Source organism: Zootoca vivipara, chromosome 1 (assembly GCF_963506605.1).
Source record: "Zootoca vivipara chromosome 1, rZooViv1.1, whole genome shotgun sequence".
Taxonomy (NCBI): Eukaryota; Metazoa; Chordata; class Lepidosauria; order Squamata; family Lacertidae; genus Zootoca; species Zootoca vivipara.
In genome coordinates, this window is record NC_083276.1 from 64,545,788 (window position 1) to 64,559,747 (window position 13,960).

At 43.7% G+C, this 13,960-nt stretch overlaps 1 protein-coding gene across 6 annotated transcripts in view; it reads left to right on the forward strand.

The window, feature by feature from the left end:
* The first annotated feature begins 225 nt into the window (after window positions 1-225).
* HIPK3 (homeodomain interacting protein kinase 3) overlaps window positions 226-13,960 on the forward strand; it is a 62,659-nt gene continuing 48,924 nt past the window's right edge. For 2 of the 6 annotated variants that reach the window (XM_035118306.2, XM_035118350.2), the window contains exon 1: window positions 226-714. The gene's annotated coding sequence lies outside the window, so the exon portion shown is untranslated. The other 4 variants (XM_035118360.2, XM_035118314.2, XM_035118341.2 and 1 more) reach the window with 4 other exon arrangements.

The following is a 13,960-nucleotide window of genomic DNA, read 5'->3' on the forward strand; positions in this document are numbered from 1 at the left end:
GGCGCTTCCTCCCCATTTTTGTTTCGTTGACCACCTCGGCGCTGTCGCTCGCCTACAGAGGTGCTTCTCTGCGAGAGGCCGCCGAGCAGCAGGGCCTGTGCCAAAGCAAGGCGAAGGACGCGCGCTCCTTTCCCAGAGAAAGAGGCGGGTTTAGAGGTCTGATTTCCAGCCAGGAGGCCGGCAGAAACCAGCCGGTGGCGCTGCAACTGCGGAAGAGGGCGGCCCGCCTATTCTCTCGTCAGGAGGGCCCCGCAGGCTGGAAACGGAACAGAGACATGTCGGAGCGGGGCTGAGGCTTCCTCACAGCCTCAGGAGCAAAGGGGGCGGCAGCAGCGGCGGGACAACGACGGAGCTGCCCCTAGGCCCCGCCACCGGAGCAGCAGCGGGGAGAGCCGCCGAAGTGGGCGGCGGCGGAGGAAGTGGAGGCTGCAGGAGTGGCGGCGGCGGCAGCGGAGGCAGCAGGCTGGATCCCTCCCCGGGAAGATGAGGCGGAGGCCCGGGGAGCTGAGCGGGCTGAGCTGGGGCGCGTTCCTCTCAGCCGCCAGGACAAGATGGCAGCGGCCGAGGAGGCGGCGGCAACAGCAGCAGCAGCCGCAGCAGCCAGAGGCTGAACCCGGCCTGGGAGGCGCCTCCTGGTAGTAGCGCTCTGGTCATGCCGAGGGCTGCTGCGGTGGTGGCGGCGGCGGGGACTGTAGCGCTGTTGGATCTGTGAAGGTGAGAGGCTGGGAGGAGGCGAGCGAGTGACCGAGCGACCCTTCTTCCCTGCTGAGCGGGCAGAGCGAAGCTGAAACGCCCCCCGTCCCCTCCCCTGCCCGCCACTATGTTTTGGGAGTTGTGAACAAAAACTGAGGGGGCTGAACAAGGTAACCAAATAAAAAAGCATTTTAATTCCCTCTCCCCCCCCTTTGGGTAAAAAGATCTCTCCACCTCCGAACTGGCAGTGGATCCCCGCCCCCCCTACATACCCCTGGCTTCGACATAAGGAGCTGGGGGCGCCCCGATCTTAGGCTGTAGGACGAATCCTGTAGGATCGGTCCGGGAAAGTGAGGTAGGTCAGGTTTTCTCGCCGTCAGCTGCCCCCTTTCCGGAACCAGGATTTGTTTGGGAGGGTTTCCCACCTCCCTCCCCTCCAAAAAGGGGGAAAGGAAGGCATGTTTTCTCGGAAGGAAATCCCTTTTGGGACTTCCGAAGAATTGTGCGCGGATTGCAAGCGTCAAGGAGACTAAATGTGCTTCCCGAATCTTATTTGCAGCTAGACGTTGAGTTAGGGCTATCTAGGAGCCTCTATAATTCCCTACCGGATTTGAGAGCTGGGATAGAAGAAATAGTACGAGAGTACCCGCGAGCATGTGCAGAGTTCTATTTATATTGTACACCCGCACCCGGTCCCCGTGATTCTGGGACTAGGAGGACCGGTTGCAAGGTAAGGGCATGATTTCTAAAACAGGGTTGAGTCCTGGCGTACTTCTTTTTACAAGTCAACTGCTGCCTGACATGGGGGCTTAACCTTCGCACGTCTTCTTGCTCCATCGGATGAAGCTGGTGACTCAGTAAAAAAAAAAAAGGCTTTTAAATGCTGAAGACGGAGCCACATTTTCTAAAACAAAAACAAAACCCACATTTCCCCTGTTGCCTTTTTTCCAGTGTAAATTGACGAAGTCGAATTAGGAAGACTGGGGCTTGCTGCCACCAACAGCTCTGAGAGCCAACAGATTAGTACTGTACTGTACACTGTATATAAATAGTTAAGCTCCATTTCGTAGTATCGCTCCCATTCTTGCTTTCTGTGGCGGTCTATTCCTTTGGCAACCAGAATTTTCTCTTTTGTGTGTCTCCCACCCGTTTGCACTTTTGCTAGATAAGCCTGTTCGGGCCTCTGTAAAACTAACCTTTAGGATCTCTGGATATGAAAGAAGAAATGTGACACGACTGCTCCGCTTGCAACTTGCTGGGGCAGCAGGAAGGCGTGGTCGCAAGCTACTCTAGTTACAAGGGATCATTGCTTTCCTTTGGGACTCGGGGGTAATTTGCAACTGTAGTTTTGGGAAAGTAATGTCTATTTCCATGTCAGAGAGGGGAAACGCCAACTTAAAATGGTACGTGAAGTGAACATTTGATACTGGCAGTAATTCAGAGCTAGGGGGGCTTAAAGTTGATGTAGAATTTAAAACTAATAATCACTTAGTCCTTGATTTCTTTTAAGTGAAATGCTGATATTTGTATTTTGTTTTCCCCCTTCATATCATGATATAGTATATTCACTGTAAAACAAAGTACTGTGAAATGATACTGTTTACTTTATCTAGCATTTTAGTTTGTCGTTTTTTGTTGCTTGGTGACAAGCTTAGATACTGATTTGAACAAGAACCATGTGGAGTCAAGGTTTATTGATTTTTAGATTTTAAATAACTTAAGTAAACATTAAAGTTTGATATCTGTTACAGGATTCCAGTGCTTTTAGTACCGCAGCTTTATACCCGAACACTTGTTTGGATAACTAATAACTTGTCACATTTTCAACAAGATTTAGGGGGCAATCCTAATCATGTCTACTCAGAAGTAAGTCCTGTTGAATTCAGTAGGACTTACTCCCAAGTAAGTGGGGTTGGGATTACACCCCAATGTGCTATGGCATTTACATTATTTCTCTCTTTCTAAAACCATATTCATCTAAATTTAATTTGGATAGACATTTTGTGCATGTTTTGTAGGCGCTAAAAATGTTGAGTTCTCTTGGCCAGAGATATTGGTGTCTTATTCTTGTGTGCCTTGTGAAACCAGATACTTGGATATGCATGTAGCTAATTTTGTAAATGCACTTATTTTAAGCCATGACTATGCACTAAGTGCTATATAAAGTGTACTGTTAATCATTGGCTCTTTGTTTTGTGGTGATCACGTCTGTTCCTTTTCTAAATTAACAAATCAAGAACAATGTTTTTTGGCATTCCCTGTGCACTTTTCTTGATACCGTAGTTGTTGGATTCTTGTATGGCATTAAATAGGCTATTGGAATCTTATTTTTGTGGAAATAAAATCTTGAAATCTGTGTATAGCCCTTCTTAGAAAACTAATTAAAAAGTCATGATGCTCTTTTCTTCCTCATAGTAGGGCAGTTATGATGCTGAATATAGTATTAACTGAAACTACTCAAGCCATAATAAAGCTCATTGTTTGTTTGAATTTTAGTTTCAAACACGTGACAAGGAGTAAAAATGTTCTGACAGCTTTTAGAAGTTTGGCTTGTTGGAGACCTTTTGTAAATGCAGTGTTAACATCAGACAATTTCTTCTGTAGTGCTAAAGTGCCTAATATTAATAAGTGTGTCATTGCGCACACAGATTAAGAAGCACGTAACTAGGTCAGGGCTCTAATATAGAGTTTGTGAATGAGCCAAGCTCTCTTAAAAGGTAATGATTCCATGGGAAAAATTATTACATTGGTCACACATAGCTGACCTACTCGAGCTTATTATTGTTATGGGTAACTATACATGAACTATATAGCCTATAAATAAGAACTCTAGCCTATATGGTTTGACTTAGAAAAACAGTACAATCCTGTACCTGTCTACTCAGAAGTCAGTTCAGTGATGCTTACTCCTACATAAGTAGGTATAGGCTTGCAACCTAATAATTATTTGTAATGTTTGGAAGCTTCTCAAACTGTGTAATCATATTTTTGTTGATGTAAGTATTAGTGGACAATCTTATCTTTTTATAGTTGAAAAAGTTTTTGTATGCGAACTAATGACTTACATAAGGATGGTAATAATAATAATTTTATTATTTATACCCCACCCATCTGGCTGGGTTTCCCCAGCCACTCTGGGCGGTTTACAACATATCAACAACGGTAAGTGGTTGAAAAGTCAGAGGGTGGTATCTGATTAAGTTGTACTTCAGAATGGGCACACTGAAATGTGTAGACTTAAGTATGATGTTGTCTAGGGTGGGGAGCCTCTTGCCTGGGGACTGAATGCAGTCCTCCACCCCTTGCAAGCATCCCTAGGCTATGTTCTTTTGTTGGGCCAGAACCCCAATTGGCCCTGCTTCTTGCCATCCTCAAGTGCTTTTGCCTGTCTGTCTGTCTGAAATGTGATAATGCCTCTTGCTTGTGTCAATGGGAAGGTGAGGGTGAATATATACAAATCTCTCATTTTGTGTAGCTAGAATGTGTAGCCCAATGTACAAAAGGAAGAGTTGCAGCTGCTGCTTTGCTTATTTTTGCCTCTGGTCTTTGCCATTACTGATATGCTTCCCCCAGAGACAGAAAAAGGTTCCCTACTGCTGACCAACCTCCTTTCAATAAGACTGACTTCTGAGCAAGCATAGTTGAAGTTGGGCTGCTAATTGGTTACTTTCCAGAATGCTTAGTTGGTAGGAAATTCTGAAACAAATTTTACATTTAACGTGGTTGAATTTGATGAAGTCCAAGTTATACATAGGCATTTGCTTGGATTTGAGGCAGGCTAAGAAATAAACTGGGACGCAGGTGGCGCTGTGGTCTAAACCACGGAGCCTAGGGCTTGCCGATCAGAAGGTTGGCAGTTCGAATCCCCGCGACGGGGTGAGCTCCCGTTGTTCAGTCTTGCTCCTGCCAACCTAGCAGTTCGAAAGCACATCAAAGTGCAAGTAGATAAATAGGTACTGCTCCGGCGGGAAGGTAAACGGCATTTCTGTGCACTGCTCTGGTTCGCCAGAAGCGGCTTAGTCATGCTGGCCACATGACCCGGAAGCTTTCTGCGGACAAACGGCGGCTCCCTCGGCCTATAGAGCGAGATGAGCGTGCAACCCCAGAGTCATCCGCGACTGGACCTAACGGTCAGGGGTACCTTTACCTTTACCTTTAAGAAATAAACTATTTCAGTTACTTGTTTTTGTCCTTTAAGCAGTAAGTAGGTAATGCTCCATCACTTTTTGTAATCCAGTGACATTCATTTACTATCCTCCCCCTCCCACAAACCATATGTCAAATACCTTAAGTAGGGGCCAGAAAAACATCCCTGGACCCAAACAAACATGTTGAGTGGCATCCTATTTGTCAACCCAGAGGCAAAGATGCGTAAAGAGATCAAGGTGATTTAAATTCCCAAGAAAAAAAAGGTTGGTTTAAATAACAGATGTAAAACAAGTGTTTAGTTTTTTAATTTGTATTTCCTGAACAAGCCTAAATAGTAATATAGCAACCAATAAATTGTAACTAAATAGCTCCCTTAAACTTACCTTGAAGACTAATCCAAAACCATGAAGTCCACATCCATTTTTTTGCTACAGAATCGATGTTTGCTTAGACTGGGGGGTTGTTGTGATTTAAGGGAGTCTTTTTTGCACTTTTTTTTGCACATGTAAGAACACTAAGCAAGTTCCTATACTTGAATGCTAAGTGCCCAGAACTTTGCTTATTTATTTTATTTTATTTATGGTATAAACCTGTCCACCACATTGAGCCCAGGACAGATTACAACTAAATGCAGACTTGAAACAAGCAGGCCAGCACTACATAAAATATATTTGAAAGATAGAGATTTCTTTGTTTTGTGTTTTCTTTAACATCAAAGCAGGCTGGGTAGGCTGCTTGGGGAGGAAGAGTAGATAGGAAATTTGCCTATTATAACTTTTTGAACTGCTATTTGTATTGCAGAAGTTATTAGCCTGCCAGCTTTTCCTCCTGCACATGAAGGTTCCTTCCACGAGAGCATGAAAAGGAAATAAATATATAAATATTGTTATTGTTTACACAGGTTCCTTTGCCAGTTGCCTGGAAGCAGATCTTATTTACCAGTGGCAGCTTTTTAGAAGCCTGTTATGCTTTCTTTCTGTCCCTTGTCTCATAATATCAGGTACTGCTACTTGTTTTGTCTCCAGTATTTCCCTTCCTTATAAATTAAGACACGATTATGTCACTCCCTAATGATCTTCTCACCGCCAAGTCGAGAAATGCTGTTGTTTTCCACGTTACAGTTCAGTGCAATGTTTCTGGTTAATGGTACTTAAAATAGCACTGACTAGTTGTGCCTCTGCATCATGCCCTTGTTTTCATGCCCAGTTTTCATAACAGTTTCGATTCGGGTATGATTTTGAATAATTTGTTTGGTTTGACCCTCTGTGTACCAGGAAGTTGTAACGTGTGTTAGAATAAATCTGTAAAGATTAAAAAAACACACACCAAAAGTATAGCCGCACAGATGCTTTTTTGGGGGGGGGGAATGGTGGCGGCAGTCTGAGTATGAGCCATATGTTGGCAATTGCTTGCACTTTGTAACTTTGCTTCTCAATTGCTGCTGCATTTAATCTATTTTGATAAGGGAACCTGTTACTGGAATGCTCCTGAAATACAAGATTGAGCTATGAGAATCCTAAAGTTGATCAGTGCAAGCAGCAGCTGTACAAGCATTCTACTTTTATTTTAAGTATGCAGTTATTTTAAAAGTGTAAAGTTCGATGGTTTTACCAAACTGAAAGATCCTTCTGAAACTTACCAGATAAGTTTTTGTTTTGGCACAAACCCCTGTTAGTAAAAAGGAGTCCCCTGAATACCTGCAGTTCTGTTTAGTTGGCATACCCCACAATTGTTATATGGAAATGATTTCGGAATAGAAAAGATCGTGTTTTTTGGGGGGTGGAGGGAGGGAAGTATCCTTCATGTCACTCTCCTCTCGTCACTTGGTCTAGTAGCAGCTGCTAGGCTTGACTATATTCATTGCAGCATTATGACATTGTAGTGAGTTGCTATAAAAATCAGGCAGAGGTCTTAACAGAGGCATAACATGTGACACTATCACCTGTGAGTACTGTGTGTAATTATGTAGTGTTTTACATCAAGCTTCTATTAATGTGGGATTATAGCTTGGCTCTGTGGTGCAACCTTAACTGATCCTCTTGATGAGTCCCTCCATCTTCTGGAGCGCTTCAAAATGCCTTCCAGCTAGTAACTGTTGGTTCTGATTATTCAATCTACTTAATGTGTGCCTTTGGGCAAGACAGGCTTGGAAAAATTAGGGAAATATGCTCTCAGTTGCTAAAACATTAGGGTGTGTCAGAAAAGTTGTGAAATCTTTCAAATAAAGTGGGTTTCTATAAGAAAGGTGATGAAAAAATGTTTGTAGTAAATAAAGCTTGGGGTGGTTCTGGAGGAGGGTGGCACAAATTTTCATATCAAGTGGGCCACAAGAGTACCTTTGACATGGAAGCCATGGGCTGCATAGTGCCTTGTTGCATGGGAAGGGAAACAGGAGGCCAAATTTGACATTTTTGCCCCAGCCCTCATGCTGCCTTCCTAAAGCTGAGTAAGCTGGGTTTTGGGAAGGAGGTGTGAGGCTCTGGCAGGGTCCTAGAGTACTCCCTTTTTCCTTCCCAAAGCTGGGAAAGCATTAACTAGGCTTTGGGAAGGAGACTTGGAGGAGTCTTGAACACTGTCAGAGCCCTCATGTCTCTTTCCCGAAGCCCAGCACTTCTCTTACCTGGCTTTGGGAAGGCAGTGCGAGGGCTGCGGAGAGGGAGGAGACATAAAAAGTTGTCAAGGGCCACATGTGGCCCCTGGGCCATGTGTTGGACCGCCCTGCTCTAGAGGAAAGGTTAAATGTCTGCATTGACTTGATGATCCTTAACCAGTGTTAGGAACTGAGATACGAAAGCTAGGAGCACCCTAAACCTAGGTTATGGGCACAACAACAGAATGTCGGAATGTCTAGGCGCACTTTTTTGTAACAAATACAAAGCTGAAAATGAATATTATTATGTTCATTTTTCACATGTTCTAGTCCTTCCCCTGCTCACCTCCTTAATATTCTTAAGAGAGTCTTTTCTCCAGTCTTCAGAGAGTAGCTGGAAGTGGGGAGGCAGAAAAAAAGCCCTTCTTTCCTTCCACTCTGCAGTTTTAATCTGAAATCTTAGGCACGGTACTGCGTCCAGAGCTCAGAAACTGCTTGTGCTAACAAAATTCCCTGTTGCAAAATGCACTTAGAACAATGGGAGTTTTGAACACTGTCGTAAATGTGTGCTTTAATATATTTACATACAGGGTTGGCATTACGTTGTATTTTGAAAGGATGCACTGTTGAGATACTCCATTTTATTTTGACTGTTTATTGGCAAAGCCAATGACATGCAATTCACATGTGTTGCTTGGAATTTATCTGCTTTAGCATGCCTTGAATTTCATTCCCTGCAGCAAAAGTGCAGGCAGGTATAACAGGCCTAGACTGGAGCAGCTCTCTGAAGAATCCTGTTGTTGTTTTTTCTTGCTCAACTGTAGAAAATTAATTTTGTTAATAGGCATCTCTCTTTTTTTTTCTTCTGTTCACAGTATATCTACAAAAATAAAGATTAGATGGCCAAGTTAGTTTGCTTTTCTGAACATATTTAAAAAACTCTAAAAGGATTCTCCTTTGTTTTTTAAAAATTAGTTACCAAGACTATTTAAGTAGTAATGGGAGAAAGGCTTTCCCCAATAAATACTCTGGAAAATTTTTGATTGGCAACTTACAATGTTAGAATACCAGCTGTCATCCTTAACCAGCTAACCAGCTTGTGTTAGGAATGAAGATGAAATGAGAGGTTTTAGCTACCTTTATATCTACCACTGAGTGTTATCGTAGTGTGTGTTATGCCTGCTGTCTTTCTCAAAGTTCCCATCTTAAGGGGCCAGGGTGTTCAGGAGCCAGAGTAAAAGTTACACAAGAGGCATGTGGAACAGTGTCTCCCTCAGAGGTTTTCAGAGTCTGTGACAGGGGTCAGCAAACTTTCAGAAGGGGGCCGATCCACTGTCCCTCAGACCTTGTGGGGGGCCAGACTACATTTTGGGGAAGGAAAAAAAAAAGAACGAATTCCTATGCCCCACAAATAACCCAGAGATACATTTTAAATAAAAGGACACATTCTACTCATGTAAAAACATGCTGATTCCCGGACCGTCTGCGGGCTGGATTTAGAAGGCGATTGAGCCGGATCTGGCCCCCGGGCCTTAGTTTGTCTACCCATGGTCTGAGAGCTGGGGAGTGACAAGTAGAAAATCAGAAAACATTGAACTGAAAAAAAAACAGCTGATATGGAAAGAGAGGCAGCATCTCTACTATTCCCCTGCTTCTCATCACAGCCTCCTGAGGCTGCTTTTCATTTTGTAAGAGCCTCTTTCGGGGCACAGACACACCATCTGCTTTCTCCTTGACAGGAATGGGGTGGGGAGAAAGAGGTGCCTAAAAACTTAAGTGTAGCACCACCTCTGTAACTCTGCCAATTTAGGTAGGATTTTTTTCTGAAAGTTGCCATGACTACATTTCCACTGCCATGAGTGACCCATAGCCATATGATGGCCCTGGCTGTGGTTCTCTATTTTTCTGTTTCTGCTGCTTTCCCCATCACTGCCCTTCCCACCCCCAATCCGTAGTTGCTATTTAGAGATGCCCAAAGTGCTTTAAAACACTGTAATTGTGCACTGTAATAGTTTTGAATGGTTGACAAAGGCCTTATTGATAAGCTATGGTTGAATGTGAATGAGAGGTATGCTAGTTAGCGCATGCTGCTCAAAAGTTTCCGAAGTGCATATCTCCACGCCTGCTGTGCCACAGACGAAACAAACCAGAGTCTGGCTTGTCATTCCTCAAACAAGTAGGAATTTGGGATTATACAGAATTCATGCTTGAATAATAAGAGCTTTTGTTACATTTCATTAACTTTTGTATTAGTCAAAATAAATGACTGAATTGTATGTCTATATCAATGATATTGTCAGCAAGCAAGATATCCTTTAGCATTGCACAAAGGAAGATGGGGATCTTCCGGTATACTTGTTCATTGCTTTAGAGACCTCCCCCTTTTCAGTTACATAGCAATGAAACTTCTTCTTGACCTGTTGTACTTCACTTTGCCATAACCTGTCCCACTCAGGTTGCTGAAGCAGAAAAACTGATCTGTTTCCATGAAAGAAAAAAGAAACCCCTGATCTCACAACTGATCTGGTCAGCATTATTACAATGCAGCTGCAACTTGAAAACATTCAGCAGTTGGTTAGGTGGTTATGGCAGAGGTGTGTGGTATGGGAAGAAAGACAGTTAATTCTGGGTCTGATCACATGATCACTTTTTTGCTTCGAGGGCTGAATTAAAGTGTGGCCAGCTTTCAGAAAGGCACATTCCAGTGGTGGGTGTGGCTGGGAAAAGTGGGTGTGCTCAAAGATAAAGCGATGAAAGAAACACACTTCCCTCCAGTTGGATTAATAAAAATAAAACACCAAAGAAAAGCATTGCGCTCCTGCAAAATAAAATGAGTCTGTTGAGCCTTTCACCTTACCCCCTGCTGTTGTCACTGAAAGCCTGTCTGTGAGGTGATCATGCCTCCCTCCACCACAGCTCACTTGCTGATCTTGTGATCCTCAGCACCCACAAGAAGCTGGTAATTGAGAGCAGCCTCCCTCCCAGATGCAAGCTGGTTGCTAGGAAACACTAGCAAACTGGCTCACAGAATCCCTCTGGAGTTAGAGAGGAGTGTGGAAAAGGCGCAAAATTCAAACAAGTAAAGTTAAAATCCGGAAGTATGTATCATAGCTAACCTAATTCCTATCCTTCCCTTCTAATATGCTGCATTTGCTTGTGAGCTCAGGTTAGAGAAGAGAGGAACCTGCATCAAAATTACAACTGGGCTGCTGCTGTTAGCTGAGCTCAGGTTACAGCAGCTACAATTAACGAAGAATCCAGAAGTGTTTTAAATGTAAGTGTCCTTAATCACAACTGAGCTTGGCAAACTAGCAGCACCATCTGTCTGAATCCTTTTCTGAAACCCTTGACAGTGGGAATCACAAAACTACCAAATTCAAAGGTGCTTACAAAAACCGGGCAGTTTTCAAAATGCATGCTGCTTGCTCTGATTGCGTAGCAGAGAACAAAGTAGAGGAGCCAAACCGAGCAGGATTTAACCACTGCTTATCTGTTGATGTGTGTGGGGGATTACATCCTGCTTCTTTGGCTCAGAACAGGCACACAGTAAAGGCAAAATTGAACCATGCTGCAGTAGTCTGCATGCTACTTGGTGCCCTAGTGCTCATGTGTGATTTACATGTACCTGCAATAGAGTGAAACATTCTCAAGGGCAAATACAGTATTTGTTTTTGAATGAGAATAGGTAGGAATTCCTTCCCCAAAACTGTGAGGAGTGGAAATATTTGAAAGATTTATGGAGGTGGGGTGCTTACCATGAGAAGAAAGTGGCAACAGTTGTGTGTCTTCAAACACAACTTGTAATATGTTGCTGCCACATGTCATTTTTGGGGTTGGTTTTTTTTTTTTGCATGTGGCTGCCACCATCTGTTTTACTCAAAATGCTGTGGAATTATGCCATGACTTGGAAACTCTGGTACAAAATGGTGGCTGCCAGCTGCTGGAAAGAGCTCCGCTGTCACTTGTGGTAGTATATATTTAGTTGTTTGCGAGATTTTTGGCACACTTGTCAGGGAGTAAATCCTTGGAAGCCAATTACAAGGTACTTTAAAATAAATAAAAATATTCTGTACACGAAGATAACAAAACAGCAGCAGATAAAACCTCAGTTAAAAGCAAAACCAATTTAAAATTAAGCATAGGCAGACTGGAATAAACAAGCATTTAACATACTCCTGGAAGTCAGCAAAAAGGAGACCATAGGCACTTACTAGGAGAGGGTGTACCACTAAAAATGGTCACAAGTATTTACAGTGGTACCTTGGGTTAAGAACTTAATTCGTTCTGGAGTTCCGTTCTTAAGCTGAAACTGTTCTTAACCTGAGGTACCACTTTAGCTAATGGGGCCTCCCACTGCCGCTGCGCCGCCATTGTGTGATTTCTGTTCTCATCCTGAAGCAAAGTTCTTAACCCGAGGTACTATTTCTAGGTTAGCGGAGTCTGTAACCTGAAGCGTCTGTAACCCGAGGTATCACTGTACTAATTATGGTGCTCTCACATGTTGACCAGAGAGTAGGGCTTCAGATGCTGAACTTGAGCATCACATTCTTACAGGTGTAGGTGGTCTTTCACATAACCCAGTCCCAAGCCACTTAGGGCTTTAGAAGTGAATACCAGCAGCTTAAATTGGTCCTGGAAACAAATAAGCAGTTAACATAACTGACACAGAATAAGTGTCACATGGCTAAGGAGTTCTAGTTGCTGTCTTCTGCTCCAATTGTAATTTCAGTACCATCTTCCCGGGCAACTCCATGTAAAGTGCATTGCAGTGAGTAAGCTTGGATGTAACTGGAGCATGTGCATCTGAGGCAAGGTCAGCTTTCTGCAGCTGGCGAACCAGCACAAGCTAATAAATAACACTCCTGGGTGCCAACACCACTTGCATCTCCATGGTAACCACCACTGAGCAGAGGTGAACGGCACACTTGGCTCTTTGCGGGGAGTTTAGCCCCATCCAGAATAAGCAGATTTCCCCACTCATAACACTTCCATCTTCTCTGGGCTAAGCTTCAGCTTGTTTGCTCTCACCCACAAATTGCTCCCAAACACCTGCTTAGGATTTCCAGAATGTCCTTGGGATTAGAAGATGAAAACAAGTTCAAAGCTGCTTACCATCTGCATATGGCATTTTAACCCAAACCTTTGGGTGATTTTACCCAGCAGTTTCACACAGATGTTAAAAAGCTTAGGGGACAAGAGGGAACCTTGAGGCACATCAAAATTTTGGGGTGGAACAGAGGTCTCACAGCACCACCTTTGAATAACATAAGAAGAGAGCTGCTGGATTAGGTTAGGCTAGGTAAGGTAAGGTAAGGTAAAGGACCCCTGGGCAGTTAAGTCCAGTCAAAGACGACTATAGGGTGCAGCACTCAGGCTGAGGGAGCCGGCGTTTGTCCACAGACAGCTTTCTGGGTCATTTGGCCAGCATGAGTAAACTGCTTCTGGTGCAATGGAACTCCACCTTGATGGAAGCCAGAGTGCACAGAAATGCCGTTTACCTTCCCACCACAGCGGTACCTATTTACCTACTTGCTCTGGTATGCTTTTGAACTGCTAAGTTGGCAGAAGATGGGATAGAGCAACAGAAGCTCACCCTGTCGCACGGATTCGAAATGTCGACCTTCTGATCAGCATGCCCAAGAGGCTCAGTGGTTATACCACAGCGCCACCTGCATCCCACTGGATTAGGTTAAGGGCTATATGGTCCAGCACCTTGTTGTCATAGTGGCTGACCAGATGCCTATGGGAAGCCCAGAAGCAGGACCTGTTCTCCCTCCCTCCAGTTAGGACAAGGGAACACAGTGTTGTAGTGGCTTGAGTCCCAACAGAGAGAGAATTCAATTGGTCCATGATATAAAGAATTGCTGAGGGGTTCAGGAGGGTATACTCTTTGTCTCATCTTGATTGGAATGGATCTGAATAATCAATATTCCCCAAGACTGCTGGAATTGATGAGTAGATGTCTAGTCTTGGACTTTTCTTTCAAATGGTACATTGGAAACTGGTTGATAATTTTCAAAGCCATAGAATCTAAATTTGGCTTTTTTAAAAAAGAGAAAAAGGGTCGCTGTTGACTCCCTTCCAGTGATAAGGCACTTCTCAAATCTTTCCCCACGTGTGTATGAAGTGACACATTTAGGGTGTGTTTTTGCCAGCTCTAAATATATGTGTGCTCCCTGCTTGGGAGAGTTTGCTTGTAGAGACCTAGGGATAAGGATTGAATTGTGAGTAATAGCAAGTACAATGCACATATGCCCAGATTAGGAACATTTTACAAGGCATCAACAAAAGACAAAATAAGGATAGTGATTTATTAGGGCCAAGTGCCAGAAATAGACACTATGCTTGGTAAATGGGGACAGTTAAAGATGGTTTTAAAGTAGCGGAAGGATTGTTAGAGAAAACTCACTTGGCTATGTTGCTTGTACAGCATCTGATTTCTATCCTGCCTGAATAATTCTAGCCTTGGGGGCAGAGTTCAGCATCAAGTCCTCTTCTTCTGGGTGGACTGAAGAGTTCTTGCCCTTG